Source organism: Panthera onca, chromosome D2, assembly GCF_046562875.1.
Source record: "Panthera onca isolate mPanOnc1 chromosome D2, mPanOnc1 haplotype 2, whole genome shotgun sequence".
Lineage (NCBI taxonomy): Eukaryota > Metazoa > Chordata > Mammalia > Carnivora > Felidae > Panthera > Panthera onca.
In genome coordinates, this window is record NC_138349.1 from 22,354,580 (window position 1) to 22,380,037 (window position 25,458).

General features: G+C 37.4%; 1 long non-coding RNA gene across 1 annotated transcript in view; it reads left to right on the plus strand.

Annotated features, from left to right (window-relative positions):
• Positions 1 to 6,454: 6,454 nt before the first annotated feature.
• Positions 6,455 to 25,458, plus strand: part of LOC132684927 (uncharacterized) — a 180,716-nt gene continuing 161,712 nt past the window's right edge. Inside the window, exon 1 of the long non-coding RNA XR_009612872.2 lies at positions 6,455 to 6,587. This is a non-coding gene — a long non-coding RNA (uncharacterized LOC132684927). The remainder of the gene's footprint in view (positions 6,588 to 25,458) is intronic.

Genomic DNA, 25,458 nt, shown 5'->3' on the forward strand with positions numbered 1-25,458 from the left:
ATCTCTTCTGGTTAATCAACTGTTAAATCCCCTCAAGCCTTATGAAGTTACTATTTTATGATAAAGAAGCCAGGGGTACACCAGGCTAATTATGTTGCTGGTTTCAGTCCAACAGTGACTTATTCTTGCAAGTTATTAGTGAGTTTATTGGACTTCTAAATCAAAAATTTATTAAAATAAACTGTGTTTTTCCTTGGTTTTGTGAAGCATCAGGGTTACAGATGAGAGTACATAAGGCTACAAAACCTTAAATGAAAGATTATAAGCGTGGGTTTCTAAAGTAAAGCTAGATTTAAAATTAGCAAAGATTGGGGCACCTGGGTGGCTCAGTTGGTTAAGCATCGACTTTGGCTCAGGTCATGATCTCACAGTTTGTGGGTTCCAGCTCTGCATTGGGCTCTGTGCTGACAGCTCAGAACCTGGAGCCTGCTTCGGATTCCGTGTCTCCCTCTCTCTCTGCCTCTGCTTGTGCTCTATCTCTCTCTCAAGAATAAATAAACATAAAAAAAAAATAAAATTAGCAAAGATGTAGCTTCATACTTGGACTTCTCAGCAAAATAATGCACTTCCTATGGAAAGGTCCTGTTTTGATAAGAAATGTTGCCTTGAATTAAGGTGAAAATATGGAGACTGTAGGGAAATCATCTGCTATCAAACGGCCTATGGAGAGACGGCTTTCTTTTCCTAGTCCTGGCTCCTAAATAGCAGGTAGTTCTAGTATCATTTGCTTGGGAACTATTCTCTTAATTCTCATTGGATTCCCATTTAAAGCTCGTCTTTGTATCATATGAAGTTCCTCACTGGTGATGAGAACCCACCAGTAGAATCTGAATCAATGAAAATTATCTGTAATATACATGTGTCATTTCCTCACTCGGAATGACTACCTTTCCCACTAGCCAATGCCTATTGTCATTTTAAAATTAAGCTGTATTGCTTACCTTCTGTGAATTTTTTTCCTGTCTATTCTCATTCCCAGTGAATTCATATGGTAGACTCTGTTCCACCAAATTGAGTCCTTGATTTTGTGCTACCTATAGTTCTTGCTTGGAATGTCATGGGTAACAATTTGTCCTCCCACATGAACTGAACATTGTTCAATAGCAGAGGCAGTGATGTCACATGACGAGTAAAATTGGCTTCAATTAAAATATCAGGCATCTTTAGAACTTTCTGAGAACACTCTATTTTCTATAAATGGCATCTGAAATAAGTATTGTGACCTAATCTATGGGCCATGGTCACAGGAGGTCGAAATATTTGCAACTAAACGTAAGGTATTTGCTTCATTGGTGTCCCTACAGAGTAGCCAGTTAGCTAGCCTTAGATTTAAAATGACGAAGAGAGGAGCTACATAAGGAAACAACAATAAAGACAACAAAGTGCTTGATGATTAGGCAGCAGGGGTTTAAGTGTGCTGGAAAGTGGAGCAGGGGGAGCTGTGGGAGGGGAGAACAGGTGAGAATCACATCTGGGTGAAAATCGTATATGCCTCCCAATCAATGACAAAGACTGTCGAACATTGACTTCCAAGAAGGGTGCAGAGGTTCCTGGGAGAGAAGCTTTTTTTTTTTTTTATGTTTTTGTTGTTGGGACAGGAGGGATAATTCTTTTTTTTTTTTTTTTTTTTTTTTTTTTTTTTTTTTTTTGAGGAGGGATAATTCTAATTACAGCATGGAGTCCCATCAGTCGGTTGTGTTCCTGTCCACACAGTTCATGTCAAAACTGAATGTGAAACAAAGGTTTTCAAGTTGAAAACAACAAGTAATGCAAACGGAATAAAACAGAAATCTCTGGAACACTTTCGGGCATCAGCAGAATTTCTTGAGTGCCATTATTACGGAGTATGAGCCATGAGGGAAGAGGAAATATTTCCCTTCCCATAGTAACACATCCTACAGCTGTGGCAGAAACAGAAGACCAGGGTGTTCTTAGAGGAAACAGCAGCATCTGGTGGGCAAGTGATTACTCATCAGGGTATTATAGTCACTTAGGGATTTTATGGAGACCTAGCAGTGGGAGCCAGCAGAAAACTGGCTTTTTTGTGAACACATTATTCATCAATGTGGGGATCCCAGAGATGTTTCGCTGGGGTAAGGACTTTACAGAGGATCAGAAATCAGAGTCTATGAAAGTTGCTTTACTATTATTACTGTAACCTCACACGCACCACAGTATGTTAAAGCTTAAATCATCTTAGATTTCAGGCCAATCGTTTAAACTTTAGAAAAAGAAACAGGGTAAAGAATACAAAACTCTTCTCAGAAGAATAGTTATTTATAACTTCTGAGTATAAAGTAAGAACTAGATCGACTCAGGCTCTTATTATAGAAATTAACAATTCTTACAGATACACCAGAAATCATTCCAAGAGGATAGTAATTTTGCCTTGGACAATTATTTTCAACATTGATATTACTCAGACAATAATTATGGGGTGTGTGATAAATACGGTGGGACTTTTGTTTTTGTAAGGAAAGCGTCTTTTGGACAAGGAAAGAGAGTGAAACTAAGACATGTAATCACTCCATGGAAAATATTCTTGCTTCTTACGTGTGAAATTTTAGATACAGAAGTATTTAATTTTCCCATTAAACCCAGAGATTGGGCTCTGAAGATTTTTAGAAGGAACAAATTCTAGAATTTATTCAGAACAATAACTGAAAAGGGCAGAAAAGGGATGTGAATGAACTATCACTGATGCTTCTAAGAAGTGTGCACGGTTTTTCCCTTTTTAAAGGCAACCTTGTCTTTCCACAAGTACCTGTGGCAGAGAACACAGTTGCAAGATCTATAAGCCTGCTCCCATAACCACATTTTCACCATCATTGGTATCATGAACATTTAACTCAGTACTTAGTATATGCCAAGCACTGTGTCGAATGATCTACTTATTCATTTATTTGATTCTCTAAACAACCCAATGAATTCAGTAGTCTTAATCCCAGTTTTCAGAAGAGAACGTTCAAATAAATAACATGTACAAGTTCATAGATGTGACAAGTGGCAAAGCTAGGTTCTGAACTCAGGTATTCTGACCACAGAACCTGTCTTATTAATGAGTGCCTTATCCTGCCTCCCAACAGCTCCTGGTTATTTATTTATTTATTTATTTTTAATTTTTTTTTTTAACGTTTATTTATTTTTGAGACAGAGAGAGACAGAGCATGAATGGGGGAGGGTCAGAGAGAGGGAGACACAGAATCTGAAACAGGCTCCGGGCTCTGATCTGTCAGCACATGGGCCGGATGTGGGGCTCGAACTCACGGACCGCGAGATCGTGACCTGAGCCGAAGTCGGCGCTCAACCACCCAGGCGCCCCGCTCCTGGTTATTTAAATCCAAGTATTATTTATGCCTATCTTGGAGGAATAATGGAATTCATCTTTCTTGGTTTATATTTGTCTAGATAAGGGACCCTGCTCTTGCCCCTCAAGGAGAGTCATAGCTAAGCTGTTCACAAACTTGCTTCAAGTGAAAACAAACAAACAAACAAACAAACAGTGGTCAACCAAAACGGTTTATCTGCATTTCTGAAATGACCAGTTACTTCCATATAACTGCAAAGCTAGGATACCTCCGCTGGGTCGGGGGATATTAACCCCTTTGATGTCAGAGTAGCAGTGTCCCATGTGTTTAAAATGGTCTTTTCTATCCTGTTAGTATTTATAAATTTGAACGACAGTCTCCTATCTTCCTCAGTGCTGTCATAATCTCCCCACCCTCACATCCCCAGCTATCATCATTTTTGAGAATCTAGCAACTATGTAAGTTTGATTAACTGAACTCACAATTTCTACCTCAGGAAGAACTTACTTACTTTGTTTTGTCACAATCTCAAACTCAGTTTACCATTATGCAACTTCCTTCCCTCTCTGTCTCCCTGCCTCTCTACATTCTTCTTTCTATCCTTTCTTATTCCCTTCCTTCAAAAGGCAAAGTGTGTGCCGAAAACTGGTAGAAACTGGAGTTTTGATGAAGAAAAATCTGTATTCTTTGCATCTGACAATGTAATAGGCGGGAATCAACATAGACGTCCATTACTGTAAATGCAGCAAAGACATTGTGTAATGGGAACTCAGAAGGAGTAAACGCAGTGGTAGCTTGGTAAACCAGATCTCTGAGGGAAAAAACAATGTGTAGTGTTTACCAATTTCCAAGTTGTGAATATTTTCACCCTGAAAGTCCTCAAACTCTCAAAATCACACCACTGATGGTGAAGTTGGAAAGAGATATAAATGTTTTGTTCTCATAAGCCTGTAGAAGTCACTTCTATCATGCTTTTAGCTGTAGCTGGTTAAGCAGCTATGAGCCTTAGAGAAAGCCGTCACATTGGAGTTGAGATTTGATTTGTTTCTCATGTCTCCTAAACTCTTAACTCCTTGATCTGTGTCTTTACATCCTTTTATCCCTACCTCACTCCTATTTATTATAAATACATGTTAATTTCACTAGTTTAATATCGATACATATATATGACTAGGCTGAACTAGGAAACCTAAGGATAGATACATATGTATAGAGATATGGATATAAATATAGATATATATTCCCAAGAGGAAATATTTACAAGCATCCCTAAACTACTGTATTGGTGCATGAAATGATAAAATTTGTTTGATGTCCACTCATGAGTTCCATATTAATTCACTTTCTTTGGTCTTTCATTACCATTCTGCATCCCTTTCTTCCTCCCTTCTTAACTCCTTGTTTCTTTAATATGTATTTTTTAGTCTGAGAGAGAGAGAGAGAGAGAATGAGAGAGAGGCAGAGAGAAAGAGAGGGAGACTCTCAAGCAGGCTCCACACTCAGCACAGAGCCCAAACCCTGGGATCATGACCTGAGCCAAAATCAAGTCGGTGGCTAAACGACTGAGCCACCTGGCACCCCAACTCCCTGTTTCTTTATAATTACTGCTGCAAATATGTACCATGACTCTGCAGCCACCGGTTCCACCTCTGAGCCCTTTATTCTCACAAAACAACTCCCATTCCTTCTCTTCTGGGCTCAGGTTCAAACAACACAAAGCTGTCCTTTTTTGGAAGGGGCCACAAAATGCCATTTCTGCATCTTTAACAACCTGGTGAACTTTTTCCATGTGTGCTCCTAGTCTCGTTTATTTCTGACTTCTCTGAAACTTTGTTCCGGGATTTGTCAATATTCTCTCTCTTATATCATCAAAACTCCTGTTTTTTTTTTGTTTTGTTTTGTTTTGTTTTTATTAGTTATTTCCCCCACCTATAAACAAGCTTGACTTTTTTCTCCTGTGAGAGATTTTCTCCGATTGGATATATCCTCAAGCAATACTTTTAGCTTGTTTCTTTCCTATGGTGTATACTTTTCAGGAGAGTTTCATAGACTATTTTCCTCTCTTTCTCCTTTTAACATTAATCCCTTACTTTCTCACCAGGCTTTATCTGCACTCCTCTGTGATCAACTGATTTCTTGAAGGGCCCAAGGTGTGGCCTAAGGAGGCACTCCCAAGACTTTTCATCCAGGATGAGTGTTGATTGGCTCTTTGCAGCTCCTTTCCTTGACAAGTGCTCTCCACTGCCATTTTGCCCTCCTACTTCTCTGACTGCATTTCTGTTTTGTTCTGTGGCTTCCTTTCCCATCCCCACTCCATAAACATTTCCTCCTTTAGCTCCTTTTGTGGCAACTGTATTTACTCTATAATTCTAAGACAGTTAGAAGCTCTACAGACTTTTTAATGTTTGACATTAGACATTTAACCGAAGGCATTCTAGTGGGTGTGCGGTAGAAATCATGCGTCTCCACTGATGACTAATGATGTTGAATACTTTGTCATGCACGTCTTAATGCCAGTTTTATTTAAGAATATATAAATATGCCTCTTTGAATTGTCTTTTCAAGTGTTTTGGCCATCTCATATTGTATACTTTGTATTTCTTTACTGATGTGGAGGAGTGCTTTTCTACCTTCTGGATGACAGCCTTTTGACAGATGTAGGTCTTTCTTTTCAGTGCCTTGCCTACTCCTTTTCAATGGTGTCTCTTGAGAACGTTGATGTTTTAATGTTGATGCAGTCTAATTTATTTTAACTTATGGCAGTTCTATTTTATCCAGATAAGTAAAGATATTCTCTTGCAGGATTATAAAGTTAGTTTCCTGTGGTATTCCCTGGGCGTTTGGAAATGTAGGATTTATATTCATGTCTATGATGTGTCCCCTATTAATTTTTGAGTGTAATGTCAGGTAGTGGCTGAGGTTTATTTTTCATCCCTAGGAATATTGAATTCTTCTGGCACCGTAAGTTAAAAACTATTTTCCCCTTTGAATTGTTGTGGAGGAGGTCATCTGTAGATGTGACCTCTGGGTGACCTGAAAGCTGGCCCCAGGCAATCAGAGGCTCCTCACCCGCCCCTTCACCTGTCTTTGGAACTTTTGCTCTGCCCGTTGTTCCCACGTGGGAGCTGTTTACAAGGATGCAGCCTTAAGAGAGTGAGGTATTGTGGAGACAGCTGGGAGGGAGGCACGGCTGACCCCAGTTAAGGTCTATTTATGAAGTTGTAAGATTCTGGAGAGCATACAGGGAGATCTACTCATCTTACTGCCAAGAGAAGCCCGGTAAGTAAGTTCCCTGGTTTTTTCTAATTTTTTTTTTCTTCTTATGTTTTCTTTTATTTTTGAGAGACAGAGAGAGACAGCATGAGTGGGCGATGGGCAGAGAGAGGGAGACACAGAATTCGAAGCAGGCTCCAGGCTCCGAGCTGTCACCACAGAGCCCGACTCGGGGCTGCGACCCACAAACCGTGAGATCGCGACCTGAGCCAGAGTTGGACGCCCAACCGACTGGGCCACCCAGGAGCCCCAAGTTCCCTTGTTTTTTAAGGCTGTCACCTACCAATGTGAAGTGGCCAGCCTTGTTTTCAGTGGCTCCTTACCCTCCAGGTATGGGTTGGGGCAGGGGGCGGGGCCAGTTTGTGAACCGACAGCTGTTTGGCATCTTTTAAAAAGCAGACCTCGGTGTGATCATTCCTTGCGTTCCCCTGGTCTATTTTTCTGTCCTCACTAACAAATTATTTTGTTCATGGTGGCATTACATGAATCTTGAAATTAGATCGTGTAAATCCCCCGATTTTGTGCTTCTTTTTCAAGGTTAATTTGGGAGTTCTAGGTTCTTTCATTTTCCATATAAATTTTATAATAAATTTGTCAATATTGATGGGAAAAAAAAGCCTGCTGGGATTTGAATGAGGTTAAATTTAATCCTGAGATCAAATAGCAGAGAATTGACATCTTAACAATATGGAATCTTTCATTGCATTAATAGGGATTATCTTGTATATTGTATCGTGTATCTTGTATCGTGTATTCCTACCTGCTTTAGTTTCTTCCAGCAATGTTTCATCTTTTCTCCAGTGTAGAACTCCTGCACATCTTTTATTATATTCGTCCTAAGTATTTTATGTTGTCTAAGTAATGACAAATCATGTATTTCAATTTAATATCCCAATTATTGCTAGTCTACAGAGATAAATTTATACTGATTAATTACTTTATTTCTTGTGACTTTCGTAAATGCACTTATTAAGTTGTGGAATTTTTTTTGGACCTTCCTTAAGGTTTTTCACATAAATAGCTACTGCCTGAAAAATATATTTTACTTGTTTCTTTCCTGTCTGTTTAACTTTTTTGTTATATATAAACCCTTTGTGTAATGTTTAAAAGACATGATGAAAGTGAACATCCTTGCTGTGTTCCCAATCAGAAGAAAACTTCTAATATTTTATCACTAAATATTATGTTGGCTGTAGGTCATACATATGTGTGCTTTATGAGATTGAGGAAGTTTCTTTTTATTCTGGCTTGCTGAGGTTTTATTTTTATCATAAATGTGTGTTGACGTTGTCAAATGCTTTTTCTACATCTACTGAGCTGGTATTTTTATATACACTTTATTCTGCTAATGCAGTAAGCTATATTTATCTAATTACAAATATTAACTTTGCATTCCTGGTATAAAATTTTTTTTAGTTTTGTATAATTTTCATTTGATATGTTACTATTTTGTTGAGAATTCTGCATTTAAATTTATGATGAATATTGGCTTGTAATTTTATTTTCTTATAATGTTGTCTGGTTTTGGCATCAAAGTTATTCTATTATCTGGCCTCATAAAAATGAGTTGGAAATGGTTCTTACTCTTCTATATTTTTGGAATAATTTATTTAGAATTGGTATTATTTCTTCTATAAATATTTAATGCCAAATTCTGGTGAAGCTATCTGGGCTGGGCTGGTAATTTTAATTGTGGGGCACTCTCTGAATACAAATGTGGTTTATTTAATAAGTATTAAGCTACTCAGATTGTGTATTTGTGTGTCAGTTTCAAAATTAAACCTTAGAGAATATAACTGAATTTTCTAAAACTTTACAGTTAAAAAAACACAACTTCATTTCAAGACAAAAAAAAAATGGGCATTTTGAAAATGACAATTTTATGATGTATTTATCTAGAAAGCCTTTATTATGCCAAATAGAGGTGGACACAGATAATGCCATATTTTCCAAGGGAAGAGGAAATATATAAAATGTAAAACTCCCCAGAGTTCCCACAAGTAATCAGTCACTGACATGATGCCTCCTTTGGACAGACCTCGATATAAATGTCAAGAAGCATCCAGCCTGCCTGGTGAGACTTTAGCTGAGCCTGACAAATAACACCAGGCTAATGTACAAGTAAGCATGTCCATATGGTTGAGATGCAGTCAAATATTAGCATAGTTAAACAACTGAGGAATGGAAAGAAAAACTTGATGCACCTGCTGCTTTTTAAAAAACAAAATCATTTTACCAAATTATTATGCCCTAGTTGTGGCCTTTACCCCCTTTAACATAAAGCCACTCTCCAGCTACGATATATATCTGACAGCATCTAAATGTTTTTTAATCTTATTTATTCTTTTAAAAGAGATATAATTCAGATATGATCATTGGAAATAGTTTGGAGAACACGAAAAAGGAGACAACAAACAAACGAAAGCCCTCAAAATCTTACTTTCACAGTTAATGCCAGAATATTTACTTAATAAAAGTATATGTTTATAATTAATAAATAGTATCATACTACATTCATATTGTATATTTTTATTAGTATGATATAATTTTCCCATTCAAGGTAGACATTTTTGATTTTTTTTTTTTTTTGAGAGAGAATGAACATGATGGGGTGGGGGGCAGGGGGAGAGGGCAAGAGAGAATCTTAAGCAGGCTCCATGCCTAAAATGGAGCCCCATATGGGGCTCTTTCTCACCACCCTGAGATCATCACCTGAGCCAGAATCGAGAGTCAGATGCTCAACCAACTGAGCCACCTAGGCACACCAGAATTTCTTAATAACATAATATTATGACATCTTATAGCTACACTAGAATTTTGTGTAAATTTATATATTTGTGTAAATCTATATATTTTCTTTGCAGAAAATCTATATAATTCTTTGCTAGATTTTCTTATTATTTTGATAGATTCCTATAAAATTAAATAATAGGTCAAATGATATAGAGTTTCTTAAGGCTGTTGGTAGAATATGCCTGGTTTGTTTCCTACAGAGCAATGGGAATATTTAAATTCACAGCACAGATAAATGGAAGTACCATTTACTTGCACGCTTGTAAGTGATCAATTTGTAAAAAACCTTTGAACTCTTGCTAGATAAATATACCACTATTTTAACTCTTTAAATATTCACAAAATTAAATATTTTTAGTATATTTTATTTATATGTACTTTTTTTGTTAATCACATTATTCCCTTTTCCTACTTACCTATTGACATTTTAGTAAATAATGTTGATATGTAAGCTCTTTAGAGAATAATCGATTTTTTCTATAATATTTTAGTAAATATTCTCCTCGGTTTTAATTGCCATTTAATTTAGTTTATGTGTTTTGATATGAGAATAATTATGTCAGCTTTTAAATTTTTCAATTTCTTTCTTCTGGTTTATTTAATTGAATGTATTTTTAGAAAATTCCTGATAGTTATGAAAGCAATGCATCTATATGTTGGTGGGAGTTTTACAGGTTTTTTTTTAATGTTTAAAATTCAGTCCATCTGGTATTTATTTTGGTCTACTAAGCCTTACTATAAAGGAATTTATCTTTTCATTCCCATTATTATGTTCAAGACTTAGTAGCTAATACAGCAGAACTTAATAGGTAATGAAGTTGATCAGTGTATCTTGTTTTCACTCTTTCTTTAAAAATACTAGTCGTGTTTCTCCTATATCTTAGAAGGGCACTCATTTCCAGCTCTTAGTACATGAAAATTAGTGATTGCATATTTCTGTACTACAAGATAAAGAAAGTTTCTACAGGGTAGGCTGGAGAACAAACATAGAAGATAGAAGAGTATTTGAGCTAATGAGGGAACAATAGAAAGTTTATTTTCAGAAGTGATCTTGGAGCTGCTGTTCAGAGCTTTGCCCAAACAAGTACTATATATGATTTGAATCTCATCAATATGAAACTGTCAGCAAATCAAGAATGTGGAAGGCTTTTTAGAACAATGACCTGGAGTTATCAAAGTATTCGATATTACAAGAAATGTAGGATGCTCATGATCTAGTTGAGACTGCAAAGACTAAAAGGATATAACTGGCAAATTAAGCATGTGAATTTTTACTGGATCTTGAATTTAAAAAAAAATGGGGGCGCCCAGGTGGCTCAGTCAGTTAAGTATCTGACTCTTGATCTTGATTCGGGTCATGATCTCACAGTTTTGTGAGTTTGGGCCCCACATCAGGCTCTGCGCTGGCAGGGCAGAGCCTGCTTAGGATTCCCTCTCTCTTCTCTCTCTGCCTCTCTCTCACTTGCGCTATGTCTCTCTCTCAAAATAAAAAAAAAAAAAACATTTAAAAAATTAAAAAATAGGAAATAAAAAATAAGGTTTTTCAGACAACTGGAAATGGAAAATCGATGGAATATCATAGGATAGAGTTGAATTAACATTGATCTTTTCATGTATGGTAGTTGTGTTGTGGTCTTGTAGGAGAATATCCTTGACATCAAGAGATAGAGTCTGCAGTATTCTTCTTGAGATGCACATTTGGAGGTGTTGCTATGGATACACCCTATTGTTGAATGGTTTAGTATATGGAGCCTGTGTACAGGGAGAGAATGAGCAGTCAGTAAGTATGGGCATGCAAATTGTATTTATTCTGTAACCTTTTTTATCGGTTTAAAAAGTTTCTGAACACATGCATACATACACATATAAGGATAATAGCACCAAACTGTTATCACAGGCATGTCATGAGCAAGAATTGTGCTGGTTCATGGAAATAGCTTACTAATATTTAATACATGTTCATAAATGTTAACAGAGAACCTTCATACAAGAATATTGAGAATAGATTTTCTAATGGATGATGTTGATGATGGTGGTGGCGGTGGTGGTGTTGGTTGAGTTCAAACCTCCATCCGATGCCCATATCTTTCTAAAGCAATTCTGGTATATGGTTTCCTCACTTATGTTTGAATGTCTCCAGTAAGAGTACCTCATTATTATTTAATTGCTATCCTTGCATAAACCCATTCTTCATGCCGTTTTAAATGCCTTCTCTTTCATGAGGTATTAAAAGCATTCTTCTCAATTGAGATTATATTTTTCTTTTGAATTCTGCAAACTAACTTATTGCTTATATTATTGATCTGGGCATTTAGTTGTGCCCTGCTCCCCTGCCTCTGACTACTGTATAATAGTTCGCAGCATTCAGTTCAGTACCCATTTGTAGTATGAATGCAAATACAGTTTTAGAGCATAAAGAAAAATGCAGCTTGAGAAGAACAATCGATACTAGGTCAGGTGTTGCTCTTTAAGATTCTGCCCCATTGTGAAAGTAGAGTTTTCCTAAAAAGTCTGAAATCTAAAGTGAGAAAAAATCATATGACTTTAAAGATCCCTCTGATTGCACTCTACAACCCAGAGTACGAAGAAGGACTGAATATTTCTGTGTACTTTGAATTCTAATATTCCTTGCCTACTTCCTAAGTGCACAGATATTTTCTATAATAAAAATTGGCCCCAGAATAGGATTAATGTAGATGAGATTCCCTCAAACACAATACCAACTATGATCCATTCAATTTAAGTTTCTACTTCCATGGGATTTGCAAGGAAAGAAATTTAATTTTTTCTGAAGACAAATGTATTAATATTTAATAAAAACAAAGTCAGATGACAGTGTTATTAAAAAATAAGAAATGTACATAACACCTTCCTATATTTGAATAAGACAACTGAATTGAGCAGCATTAACTCCTAGACATGAAATGAGATGTGGGTAGGCAGAAAAATTTCAGGCAGAAAAAAATACTTATCACACTAAAGTGCCGAATGGATTCATGTTATGGAAATAAATCACAGATTCAGTTTTTAAAAGGCTGTTCTTTCAGATGTTGGTGAATATGGATGTGGTTACCAATGGCCTAGGAAATTGGCAAATGTGTTTAAGATGAATTACCCAACATCCCTCAAATAAAGGCTATAAAATACATAGTGGACAATTAACTTTTTTCCATCTCTAATCCTTTGCATTCTGACTTCTCTCATAATTTGTATAGTTTACTGTTAGGTGGTTCCAAGTTGGGCCTGGCCTTGCAGAATATTCTAAACCTTTGCTATAGTACTCAATTCAGAAATTGGCATGTAAGACAAGTCAGCACATCCAGATTTCTCTCTGAGACTTATGTCAATCAGGTAGTTGTATTAACTAGGATAGGCTGCAGCAATAACTTGAACCTGACATTTCAGAAGCTTGGCAAAACAGAGTTACGGGGCAAGAGAAGTCTAATTTGGGTTGGCTTAACGCTTTTGCTAGTGACTTCACCATACGAAACACGTGGCCTTTTAGGTCACTGCACCAGCAGGGAGGGAGGCTGTAAGACACAGAAAAATACTTTTAAGAGCAAGGCCTGAATGGATATAGACGATTTTCTTCCACGACTCATTGGCTGGAGCTCAATCACATGGTTCTAATAATATGAAAATGAGGCTAGACAATGAGTCTTCCTGTCTACGTAGGGGGAAGTGGTGTGCGAAAAATGTTTCTCTCATTGCTCTTTCCACAGAGATTAATAGTCTTGTAAAATATGAGCCCGGGTAATTAATGTCCATTTTTTCCCACCAAATATGGAGGGAAGAAAGCCTTCAAAAAAATAAAAGCAGACAAAGAGACATTGTCCTGATTATATCATTTGAATCTTACATACAACTTCATAATTGACTCCTTTTTCTAAGTATTGTTTCTAAGTACAGTTTGGATTTCTCCTTCTTACAACCAAGAGTCGTCACTAATTTAAAGCTTTTAGACTTTTAGACTAAGGAGCCTAATGCTTCCTAAAATTAGGTTTATTAATCAATCCATAGGAAATAATTAATTTAAAATTATATCCTTAACACTATAGTGCACCTGGTAAACTTCTACTCATCTGTCAAGTTTTATTCTACTGTCATTTCCTCAATAAAGTGTCTTTATCACATTCTGTGGTGGATCACAGCTCCATTAATTCACATACTTCTCATGGGCAGCATGGCATGGAAAATAAAAATATAGGCGCTGAATAGGCTCCCTGGATGCCAACTCTGGCCCTTCCAATTGTCAGCTCTGCAGCATTGGCATTGTGTTGAATCCCTTTTTGCCCCAGATTCTATTGGCTGTAAAGTTGGTTTCATATAAAGTTATTTTAAGGAAAAAAGGAGTTAATATTTCGAAAGATAAGCAATAGTAGCACACTTCAGGCAAGCCTTAATAACTGGTAGATATTTTACTGCTGTCATTATTATTTTACTTTTATTAGGCTGTGAACTCCTTAATAACAAAGACAGTGCTTATTAACTGAATGTTTCAACAGTGTTCGAAACATGCTTTGTATTTAGAGAATACTCATGAAACTTTAGTTGAAAGGATCACACTAATAGTAACTACTTAGTAATAATTATAACAACAACTAGCATTATTAAGCCCTTACTATGTGCCAATCATGGTCCAAGTGCTGTGTGCATACCAACTCATATAATTAACAACAACCAAAAAAAGGAGTATATCACCATAGAGTATATAAACTCTAATGGTTTAAAAATCTAAGACTTTATTTATCATTTGCACAAAATTTCACTTGGATGTTGCTCATTGATGAGGACTCCTAGGCGCACTTCTAACAGTACTGACTCAGGGCTCCAGGCTTTGAACTTGGTACTCCACGTCTTTAACAAGGGCTTCTAAGATCACTCTGGAAGATTACTTTTACACCTATTCCATCAATCTATTGACCAACGCTTGTCACCCGATTGTACCATTATGAAAATAAATGAAAAACCAAGCTTCGTTTGTGATTATTAGTAAAATGAAAGCATTTGATAAACAAGACATTTTAAAAATCGGTTTGAGGGGGAGACAAGATTAACACTCAAACAAATGAAAAACAAAGATCGTTATAACTCCACTCAAGAACTTGAATGTACCCTGCAGGATGAGAAAAGGTTGGATTGGTGGGAAAAAAACGGGGAAGGCATTTCAGGTGCTGTGTGTGGTGCAATTAAAGGTGTAGAGGAATACTTAGCAGGTAAACTTCCTGTGAGAAAAACCCAGACCCAGCACATGTAAACCCAGCAACGAACACAGCACACAACCATCACATCCGTGCAGCAAATCATATGTGCATCCTTCTTTCTAGAGAACCCTTTGGACATAGGGCTAAGAGTATTTCTTGGTACAGTTTGAAATGGACTCATGGCATCTGGTTGTCAGGTAAACAGGTTTTTTATATCTGAATCATCTCCTCCTCCTCCTCCCCCTCCTCCTCCTCCTCCTTTTCGAATGACTATATACAAGATGGTCTACTGATCTGGGTAAGGGTGTTATTGTTGGCAACATTTTCTGATAATTTCAACCTGTTGCACCAATTCTGAGTCCTAATTGTTTTCACAAAGTTTAGTGTTGCCCCCTCACCTAGACTATACTTCATTTGAAAATAGAGACATGAGTCATTCCACAGTCCTAAGCACAGTGCAGTAAGCACAATCATTTAAATAATACTTCTTTATCTCTTGATTCACTAGTTATTTTTATAGACTCCTGGCACCACAGTTCTTTTTTAATCTCTGTACATAGGCTTCTAAAGAGAAAGACATAATCTCCAAATCCTATTTATCTATATATCTGTCTTTATGTATTTTTCCCTATTTTTTTCATCTTTTCTACTGGTGAAGCAACAAAAGGCTAAGTTGTGACATTTCAAGTCATGGACCTGTCTTGGTCCCTATACTCCATCTTGTGAGATATGGGGCACAGCTGACCACGAGCAAATGATTGCTATTTCCTACTTTGCCCTGTTCATACAACCATCAGTAACTCACATTTTATTGAATATGTTGTCCCAGAAACATATGTTATTCCTTCACTCTTCTGCCACATTTGGAGGCTGGGTACCATGTTAGCTTGTGTGGGTGTCCAAGCTTGGCTTAAAATTCTAGTGCTTTCTCTCTTCAAGTTCTAAGGCATTTGAGGGAAGTGTAATAGCTTCCTAGGAATGCATCTGCCAAGTAAGGGGATTAACTAAGCAAAGAAATAGAAATGACATATCATGCAAAACCCAATTCAGGTCCAATTGAGGTGTCTCTAAGAAGCATCTTTTAAGAATTAATTTCTAATACATATTACATTTGTATCTTAAAGTAAGTGGTTATGGAGATGAATAGATTGCTCTATGTGATGAAATAATTTGCATAGAATGAGTTTCACTCTTAATCTGAAATATGTTTCCTCTGAGGTCCAAAATAGGTTGGTTCACAGTGTTCTACTCTTCAAAGAATTGTATCTTTAGGCTTCTGGATAAAAAAAAAATGAGATCTATATTTCCTTTAATAAGTCAATAAGGTCTGACTGAGGGCATCAGAATTGAACTTGGGGATCTAGTGTTGAAAATTTATGATCTAGACTGGAGGTGTATTTTATCTTCACTAATGCTGGCAAAAACAACGTCATGAGGAGATGATAACAAATTGGATAAATGATGCAACGTTGTTCCAAGGAACAAGATTTGACTACCAGCTTAAGTAGACGGGACTAATGAAAAGCCTATAACTGCAGGGGCTCTGGAGCTAGAAGATACCATTGCACTAATTTTCTTCATTGCATAAGGGTTCAGGGTTGCAGCATTAGGCTAATGGATAAATCAGGCAGTGGTTAAGAAGAAATAGCAAGAAAAGGGCAGGATTAGAATAAAGACTTTTCAGAAAAGAAAGGAAATGAGTTAGGAGGTTGCTGAAGTTTGTCTTTTCCCCCAGTGTGTGCATGGGTTTGTACAGTAGTCCCCCATTATCCACTGAGGACACATTCCAAGACTCCCAGTGGATGCCTAAAACCTCAGTACCAAACCTTATATTTATGTTTTTCCTATGCATATATACATATGGAAAAGTTTAATTTATAAATTAGTCATAGTAACAGGTTAAAAATGATAACTAATAATAAAATAATTTTAACAATACACTATAATAAAAGTTACGTGAGTGTGGTCTCTCACACACACACAATTCCTCATTGTACTGTGCTTACCCTTCTTGCGATGGCATGAGATGATAAAACGGCCATATGATGAGATGAAGTGAGGTGAATGATGTAGGCATTGTGATGTACTGTTAAGCTAGTATTGACCTTCTGACCATATGTCAGAAAGAGGATCATCTGCTTCTGGACTATCATTGACTGAGGGTAATTGAGACCCCAGAAAGTTAAACTGTTGGTAACGGGGACTACTGTATTTTCAGCAGGTGTGATTTCCTCCAGCCTTCAACTCACAGCCATTTCCTGGTCCAACCCTTTGTGAATGGAGTAGTAGTGTTCGTTTCATTTATTTGATATATGTAGAAATAACAAGCCGTTACCACCTAGCCAGAAAGAAACATACCAGGGGTGCAAATCCTCCACTTTTGCACATCAACTGTGTAAAACTCAGAATGCAAGGCTGAGGATCAGTGATGAGGATGTTCACTGATCAAAAGAGCTGTAGTTAGGTAGATAATGCGGCTGCTGATGACTGTGATGGTAGTCAGCATGATAGTGATAATGGGAAGTATCATTAACAGTCAAATTTTCCTCTCCGACTCTGTTTTAAGTCATACGACTTATTTAATCTTCACAATTGCACTTGGAAATAAACACTATTATTATCCCATATTTTATAGAAAGGAAACGAAGCCAAATAAAGTTGAGTTTGTCTCAATTCACAGAGCTTGTAGCTATCAAAGAAAAATTAATAGTGATAAAAGCAAGAACACAGCTCTAAATCGCAACAGCTGAGACTTCTGGAAAGAAAACAGCACCAACAACCCTTGTGAATTTCTGTAGTTTCCACCCCTTCCTCCAACACGGTAGCCCAGATTTTCCCAGTGACTTCTTTTTAGAAGACCGACCATTTCAGACCCATGTCTAACAGAGGGATGGAGTTCTCAGGCATCCCGGTGTCTTAAGGCTATGATGCTATACCCTGACAAATTCTGATGTTTTTTCCTGGTGTTATTTACCATTCTGTATAGAATGTAATTCTAATTACAAAATTAAGGATGTTGGAAGTTAACAAATTCCGTTCTCTTTTTCACTAAATCAGATGTGGATCTAAATCCCAGTACTCATGGATGAGTGACTTAGACCCTGTGCCCAACTGTCTTGTTCCATTTTGACCTATTTGATGGCCCTGCAGTAAAGACCAAACGTAGACATTCAGAGAAGTTAGAAGGTTTATCCTTTCTATGTGGTCGCTGTTCTTCTGAGTCCACAGGAGACAGACTACCAAGAAACATTACTCTTCAGGTTATTCCCTCCAAAGTTGATTCCAAAATAATATATAAATCACTGTTTTCAACACATCTCCTTTCCTAGTACTTTTCTTGTTCCTGTAGATTGGCACATTAGAAGTTAGGCTTTATCTCGTAGCTATAAATATAACACCTTGGCATTAATATAGATTACACGCCAGTATGAGATCTGGCAAGAATGGTACTAGCCAATAAATCTGATGAGAAAAGTTAAATTCCTCTCCATGTACCAGCATTGGCAATTATATTTGATTGAAAAATGAGTTGTTCTCACTGGCACTAGAAGTAGCAGATTTCAAGTATTCATATATCAATAAATAGCTAATAACAGATGTTGTATATATCATTAAATAATCATAACAATTATTCTTCTTCAATAGGACTAGAGTACCTTGTGCACTGAAGCTGAGTAAATCACTGCCCTGGATGGTTTCCTGTTTTACTCTAAAAAGCAAAGACTATAAATAAGCTAAGCCGTTAGCTGTCACACAACTCATATCATTAGTAGCAGGAATATTTATGGAACCCTAAGCAAACCTAATATGATAGAAAAAGGATGAAAGGAAGACTGCAGTGGCATGGATAGAAATACGAGTAGGAGAAATAGCAATAACACAGCAGATGAAATAGGATAATATCCGACCTGATTTTAAATGAGCATTCTTCCAATCAACAGATGTGGTGATGCCTTGAAGTTTGCTTACACGTGGTTAGATATTTTGGTGGAAAATATGCCCTGAGTTCTAGCACAGACTCAGGAACACAGATTTTAATGTGCAAAGGTCTGTTTATCTCATAATTTGAAGAAAATATTTAGTTAAGTATTAATGGTTATTTGAAATTGTATTCAGACATAGATTTATTCAGCTGTTTATGACAGTGTATAGAAATAACAGTTTTAAGAAGCTAGAAGTGAAGAGCCAGAAATACAGACTCATATTCATTGGAAGTCCAACTTTGTTATGTGTTCCTTTCCTGCCATTCATATCACATATGATACAATGTCAAATGGACCTCGTGTTTCAAAAGGATTTCTGTAACTATGGAAATCACTTAGATTTTTGGTTGTATTTAAACTTGCATGTATCTCCTTGAGGACCAATATTCAACCCATTACAATTGCCAACCAGACTCAGGGCAAAAACTCGCCTATATATGTTGCTTACAATAGACCCCTCTTAAGTATAAGGTGGAAAAGACAAAGGAATTAAAACAAATCATATAAATGGTTAAAGAAAGCTGCCATAGCAAATTTATATCAGAAGACTCAGATTTTAAGGTAAGAATCTTTATTAGAGATAAACAATGATAATTTCACAATGATGAAAAATTCATTCACCAAGAAAATATAATAATTCTAAATGCATATGCACAAAATGATACAGCCTCTAAATATGTAAAGCAAAACTATGTGTAATTGAATGGAAAAATTGATCTATCCATAATTCTGGTAGAAAACTTGAACATAGCCTTCTCAGTATGTGACAGAAAAGTCAAAAAAATTCAATAAAATATGGAAACTCTGAAAACAAACTTGACATACCGAGGCAGACATTGAGCGCTGAACTGAACAATTTAATACATACTGTTTTCAAGTGCACGCAAGATTTTTTTAACAAAATGGACTACGTCTTAAGCCACTGCTCAATTCTCAACAAACATCACATAATTGAAATACTAGTGCACTGACAGAGACCTGCCAAAAATTTGTAAATTAAGAGTTATAAGTGAAAGAAGATATGACAAATTAAAACTTGTAGTTTAATGGCCATGAGTAGGACATTGGAACAAAAAATGGAATATTCAATATTAAAGTAATTCAGATAAATATGTGAATAGAGGAAATTTATAGTCTTAAACAAATACTTTAAAAATTAAGAAAGCCTTGGAAAGTAATTATTTAATGAGTCATCCAAAGAATTTTAGAAAATGACATGAAACAGGTGCCCCAAAAGAGTAGAAGGAAAGGAATAACAGTGATAAAGTAGAAACTGACAAATAAAAAGAAAATCAAATATACAATGGGAAGAATAAAAAAAATCCCAAATCGGTTTCTTTTTTCAATGTTTATTTATTTTTGAGAAAGAGAGAGAGCACGCAAATGGAGGAGAGACAGAGAGATAGGGAGACACAGAATCCGAAACAGGCTCCAGGCTCTGAGCTGTCAGCACAAAGCTAAACATGGGGCTCAAACCCACAAACTGTGAGGTCATGACCTGTGCCAAAACTGGACACACTGACTGAGCCCAGGTGCCCCTCCCATCCACACCATGCTGATTACTTGCACCCACAGATAGCTGTCTTTTGCTTGATGTTGATATGCTTCCAAAAGTCAGAACAGTTTAGAACGTTGGTGTAGGCTGTTGATTTTTAACATTGAGTTGGGGGGGGGGGGTAAAAATATCCAATTCAGAGCCAATCAGAGTAGACATGATATGTCTTTGAGATTTCCCAGATCTGAAAGAATCAGTTCCAGTGGCAGTCTCTCCTTCTAGTACAGGGGCTTAGGACCATTCTTGTTAGAAGGAAAAAGTAAATAAGGCTTGTCAGAGATCTGTAGGGCTGAATATTCTACATGCAGCATCAGAGTGAAGGAGTGAACAGAAGAACTTGTTGACAGAGCAGCTAGTGGAATCCTGCCTGTCATGTTTCTAGGTCAAACCTATTAAATGGTTGTCATATACATGGATCTAAATCCCAAGCTTACACTTTTTCTCTGTCAAGATTTTGTTAAGTTTTCCTAGTCAAAGGAAGCCTAATGATATGACGGTAACCAGGTGGTTACCTGGGATGAAATTTTGGGGTCATTCTGAATGTAAGGGGCAGCCACTGGAAGAGATTTCCTTTAAAAGATCATTGGGCTGTTGTGTGAAGAATGGATTTAGAGAACATGAATATGGAAGCAGGGAGACCAGTCACATAGCTGTATCAGTGGGCTCAGTGAATGTACCCAGCCAACCAGCTGCAGATAACTGTAAATAGAATTCGTGTGTCAAAGTCACTCTGACTCCCTTGGCCATGTCAGATACAGGGTTACTTCCTCAAGCTGTGTTAATTAAGCCTTCTCTCTCCTAATCATCTTGGAGCATTTATTTTCTCTGTGAAAATGATTTGGGCAACAACACCTCTTTTCTTTTTTCTCAAGCAGAGAAGAATCTGAGAATCAAAAGTTCTAGTGTTTACGGCTAGAGAGATGTTAAAAATCTTTCAGCTATAAAAATAATTACCCAAAATGAAAGGCATGAAAATGCCGGCTGGTTCTTACAAATGTGTTTTAGGTCATGTGAAATCATGTTAAAGGTACAATTAGAGATTATTCACCCCCCTACCCCCTGGGAAGGCTACATGCAATTTTCAGCTGCAGAAATTCCCTTTATCTCTTGAGCTCTAGGCAACCATCCCTGCAGACTGTAATCTGTTCACCTATATTACATGTAAGAATTGTTGCCGAGGTCAATATCTTCAGAGATATCAAATGTAGGAAGAATTGTTTCCTGTGCCTGATATGTGTCTTCTGTTAGGAATATTAGGCTGAAATAGTTTAATAGCAGATATTATAGAACTAATTCTGAATCTCCTTTCTGATGGCTAGAAAATTGATAACTCTCATCCATCAAAAATTATTTTCTAACATAATTTTTTCTCCAACCCTGCTGTAAAGCTTTTAAGATTATTTTAAGAAGCATCTTTGCAGTTACATTCATCATGGGATGTGAAAGAACTAAGTTTTAATATTTTTTTTTTGTCTGAACTTCTTGGTCCTTCTTTATTGTAAGCCTCTAGGTTATATCTTATTTGTGAAGTAAACTCTAAAGCAACTTTGAACAACTTCTAAGAACTTTTCTGTTTTTGGAAGGAGAAAGGCCTTTTCCATATTCTTATTTTGCAGCCTTCTCATGTATCTACCTGCGAGCACAGTAACTTGTGAGCATGACTTCACCCCGTCATGAATAAATACTGAACATCTATGTACCAGACACTGTGTTAAGTTCTAGGTGTACAATAGCCAACAAAACTGAGGGGATTCTTGCTCACAAGGAGCCTTCAGCCTAGTGTGAATGAAAATTCATTCACCCCAACTCCCTCACTCTGCTGAGCTCCTGATAAGACATAGGGAAGATGCCAGGCTCTGTATTTAAGAGTCTTTATTTTGAAGGTGAAAGTCTGATATTTCCTCTGTGGCTTTAAACTTGCATATATACATTGCCTGTGGGCCTCGTATCAAGTTTGTGTCTGTGAGACATGGGCATCTAAATGGTTTTTAAAGTGTACTAAAAATGTGGCCCACAGACTTTAACTTTCAGTTCCTACTCTGCATCAGGCACTTTAATGTGCGTGCACGTACTCATGTATGTTTGCCTGCATCCTCTGTGCCTTTGCAGTATCCCTTACGAGCAGATTCGTATGACCCATGCACAAATAAGAGAATCAACAGTAAGAAAATAACTCACTCCTGGCCAAGCAAGTGGCAACGAGTGGACCAGGATTAAGGCTCAGGACCGTCTTCTTCAACAGCCTGTTCGTCCAACAGCACCCCCGCCCCACCTCTGTGTCAACATCACTGTTGGTTTGGCTTCTATGGCTTTCAGCCGTTTCCACTTGTCCTCGTGGGTTAGGGCAGCTTTCGCCCTTCTTAGACCAAAAATTAGACTTTCAGTGCCTTCAGCTGCTTTCCAGCTTGGTCTTGAAGGAAAAAAAAAGGGGAAGGAATTAATTAAGCTTAGATATTGCTCACATTGTATATGTATATGTAGATATTTTTGTGTGTTTATAATGCTTTACGCTATAGAACTAAAGTACATAAGCCCCCAAACTGAGAATCCAAACATAGAGCTATGGACTGAATTGTGCTCCTCCATACCACAGTTCATATTTGAAGCCCTAATTTCCGATGTGACTGTAATTGGAGATAGGGACTTTAAAGAGGTAATTAAGGTTTGATGAAATCATAAGGGTGGGGTCCTAATGCAATAGGACTGACACCCTTTAAGGAGAAGGAGAGAAATGGGATGCACTTGCATGAAGAAAAAGTCATGTGAGGACACAGCGAGAAGACTGCCATTGCAAGCCAAGGAGAGACCTCAGGGAAAGCCAGCCCTGATGACACCTTTATCTTGGCCGTCCAGCCTCCTGAACCATGAGAAAGTACATTTCTGTGTAAGCCTGTGATATTTTGTTGTGGCATCGCTAGCAGACTAATACACATCATGGTAACACTACAAAAAGAAGAGAGAAAGAATAGCTACCAGTTGGAGAGAAGAAATATTTTTTAAAGTACAAAAGGGAGGAAATAAGTGCACAAAATAAGGAAGGTGAGGTGGCAAGAAAGGCAGCCCAGTAGCTTCATAGTTATTAGTGATAATTAAACTCCCTCACTCACAGCGTTTAACCAGTGTCCTATCCTTTGGGTCACTGAGAGAGTAAAGTTCCTCCCTCAGTTTAAGTTCTCTATGTGGAGTTCAGAACCACCACTAATTTTTTTAGAGAGAGAGAGAGAACATGGGCAGGAAAGAGGGGCAGAGGGAGAGAGAGAGAGAGAGAGAGAGAGAGAGAGAGAGAGAGAGAGAGAGAGAGAGAATGAGAGAATCTTAAGCAGGCTCCATGCTCAGTGTGGAGCCCAGTGCAGGGCCCAATCCCATGACTGTGAGATCATGACCTGAGCCAAAATCAAGAGTTGGATGCTCAACCAACTGAGCCACCCAGGCACCCCCAGAACCACCACTATTCTGATGTGACTACTAAGAGATTATCACAGCCTAAATATCTGACCTGTGCTTCCTCCCCTAACCACATGAGTAAACCCATGGTTCAAGAGTGGAAAAGATAGCTGAACTTCCCCCTATATGGTAAACCGAGGGGACTCTACCACATAGAAGAGAGAACTCTCTTTCACTTGGACAGTCATCAGCTAAATCTTCTGGTCAATCTTTTTGAGGTCCTGGGATGCATCTCTGATAGATCTAGTCTGTACTAGATACCAAAGAGTCAGTGGCTGACAATTGAAAGTCCTTTCCAGTAGGGTTCGTAGTGAGAAAGTCTGATATCTCATTGACCAGAAATCTTTTTTAGTACCTGTGGATGACCACATAACATAGGTCAGCCATCATCTGTTGGTCATTGCAGACCCTGCTTTATCTACTGGCAATACTCCTATTAAAGTATTTCTGGTATCTCCCACCATGCACCCCAGCAAACTAACTATACTGCCTTATTTCACTTACAAAATTTGTGTGATAAAACATTGGTGGTGCAATGCAATATATAAGACACTCACAGTCTTCACCTCCTTAAGCCTGTTTCTTCACTTGTAAAACTGGGGTAAATAATAGCTACCTCTCATGATTCTTATGAAGATTAGATGAGTCAGTATGCTAAAGTACTTAGTGCCTGGTACATGTAAGTTATCCAATAACTAGAACCTAATGATACTCTGATTATTCAAAATGGGCATATACATGAAGACTTCTTAGGAGAATGATACATGAAGACTTCTACAACTATGGAACAGGCCACAGCCATCTCTGCAGGAAAATACCAAGGTGGTATTTCCAGGATGCAGACTGCTGTTCTGAGCTACAATGTCTAGTATCTCTCCCAGTTCACCAGGTAACACTGACTGGTATCCTCTGGGAGAGAAATCCTGCTGCTTGTTCCCCGGCCCCCTCCCCCCACCTCTCTGTAAATAAGGACCAGAGCTAAATGTCGAGCAATTCTTTTCTATTGTAATTTCAAAGGAGTGATGGTTCCCTAACCAGATCCCAAAGGTTTATTTCTTTTTTTTTTTTTTTTTAATTCACTGTTTACCAGAACTTGCCATTGCTTTTCCCAGGGAGTGCTATAAATAACCATCTAGGGGAGATATTTTGAGTATACAAGATGTAACCTCAGGAAGAATTCATTCTTTCTTAAAGCAGAACTCTCTTCTCATTTCCCCTCTCTGGGGACATAATGAATAATGTGTGAGAGTTAGGGAGTAATTAAGAATAATGGCAGTGTCAACCTTAGGACAAGTGATAAATCTTAGTTTGTTTATGATTTAGAAATTTTATTAATGCTTAGTCAAAAGACCACTTCTGAGTTGCAATGAAAGTATACTAGAGTAATTCTTTAGCCTCAGAAATGGAGAAACAGACTTGCAAAATATGTTCAGAAATTTTTTTCCCAGGAGGCATAAATTAAACTTTGATATTCCATAGATTATTTCACAGCATGTGCAATTTCAAGGCTTTTCCATAATATTTAATTTACTTTTAAATATGCATATGTCCTAGGTACCTAATGTCTACACTGATGATATAGTCCCCACACTGCAGACTCATGGGGAGGTGGGGTGAAGGCACTTACACATAAATAATTACCAAAAAAATGTGATCAGTACAAAAACAACATTCTATGAAAAGTGCTTAGGCAGCACAAACATTGTGGTACTTGAATCAGTCTAAGAAAGGAGATGATTTGTCCTCAGCCCTACAGATTCTGATTTAATTGTCTTGCTGTGGGACCTGGCTTAGGTATTAAAGTTCCAATGATGATGTCTATGTGCAGCCACAATTGAGAACCTCTACCCTAATAGGTAGCAGTCCATTCTGCTGAACTTGTTCTTGGGAGTAGCCGC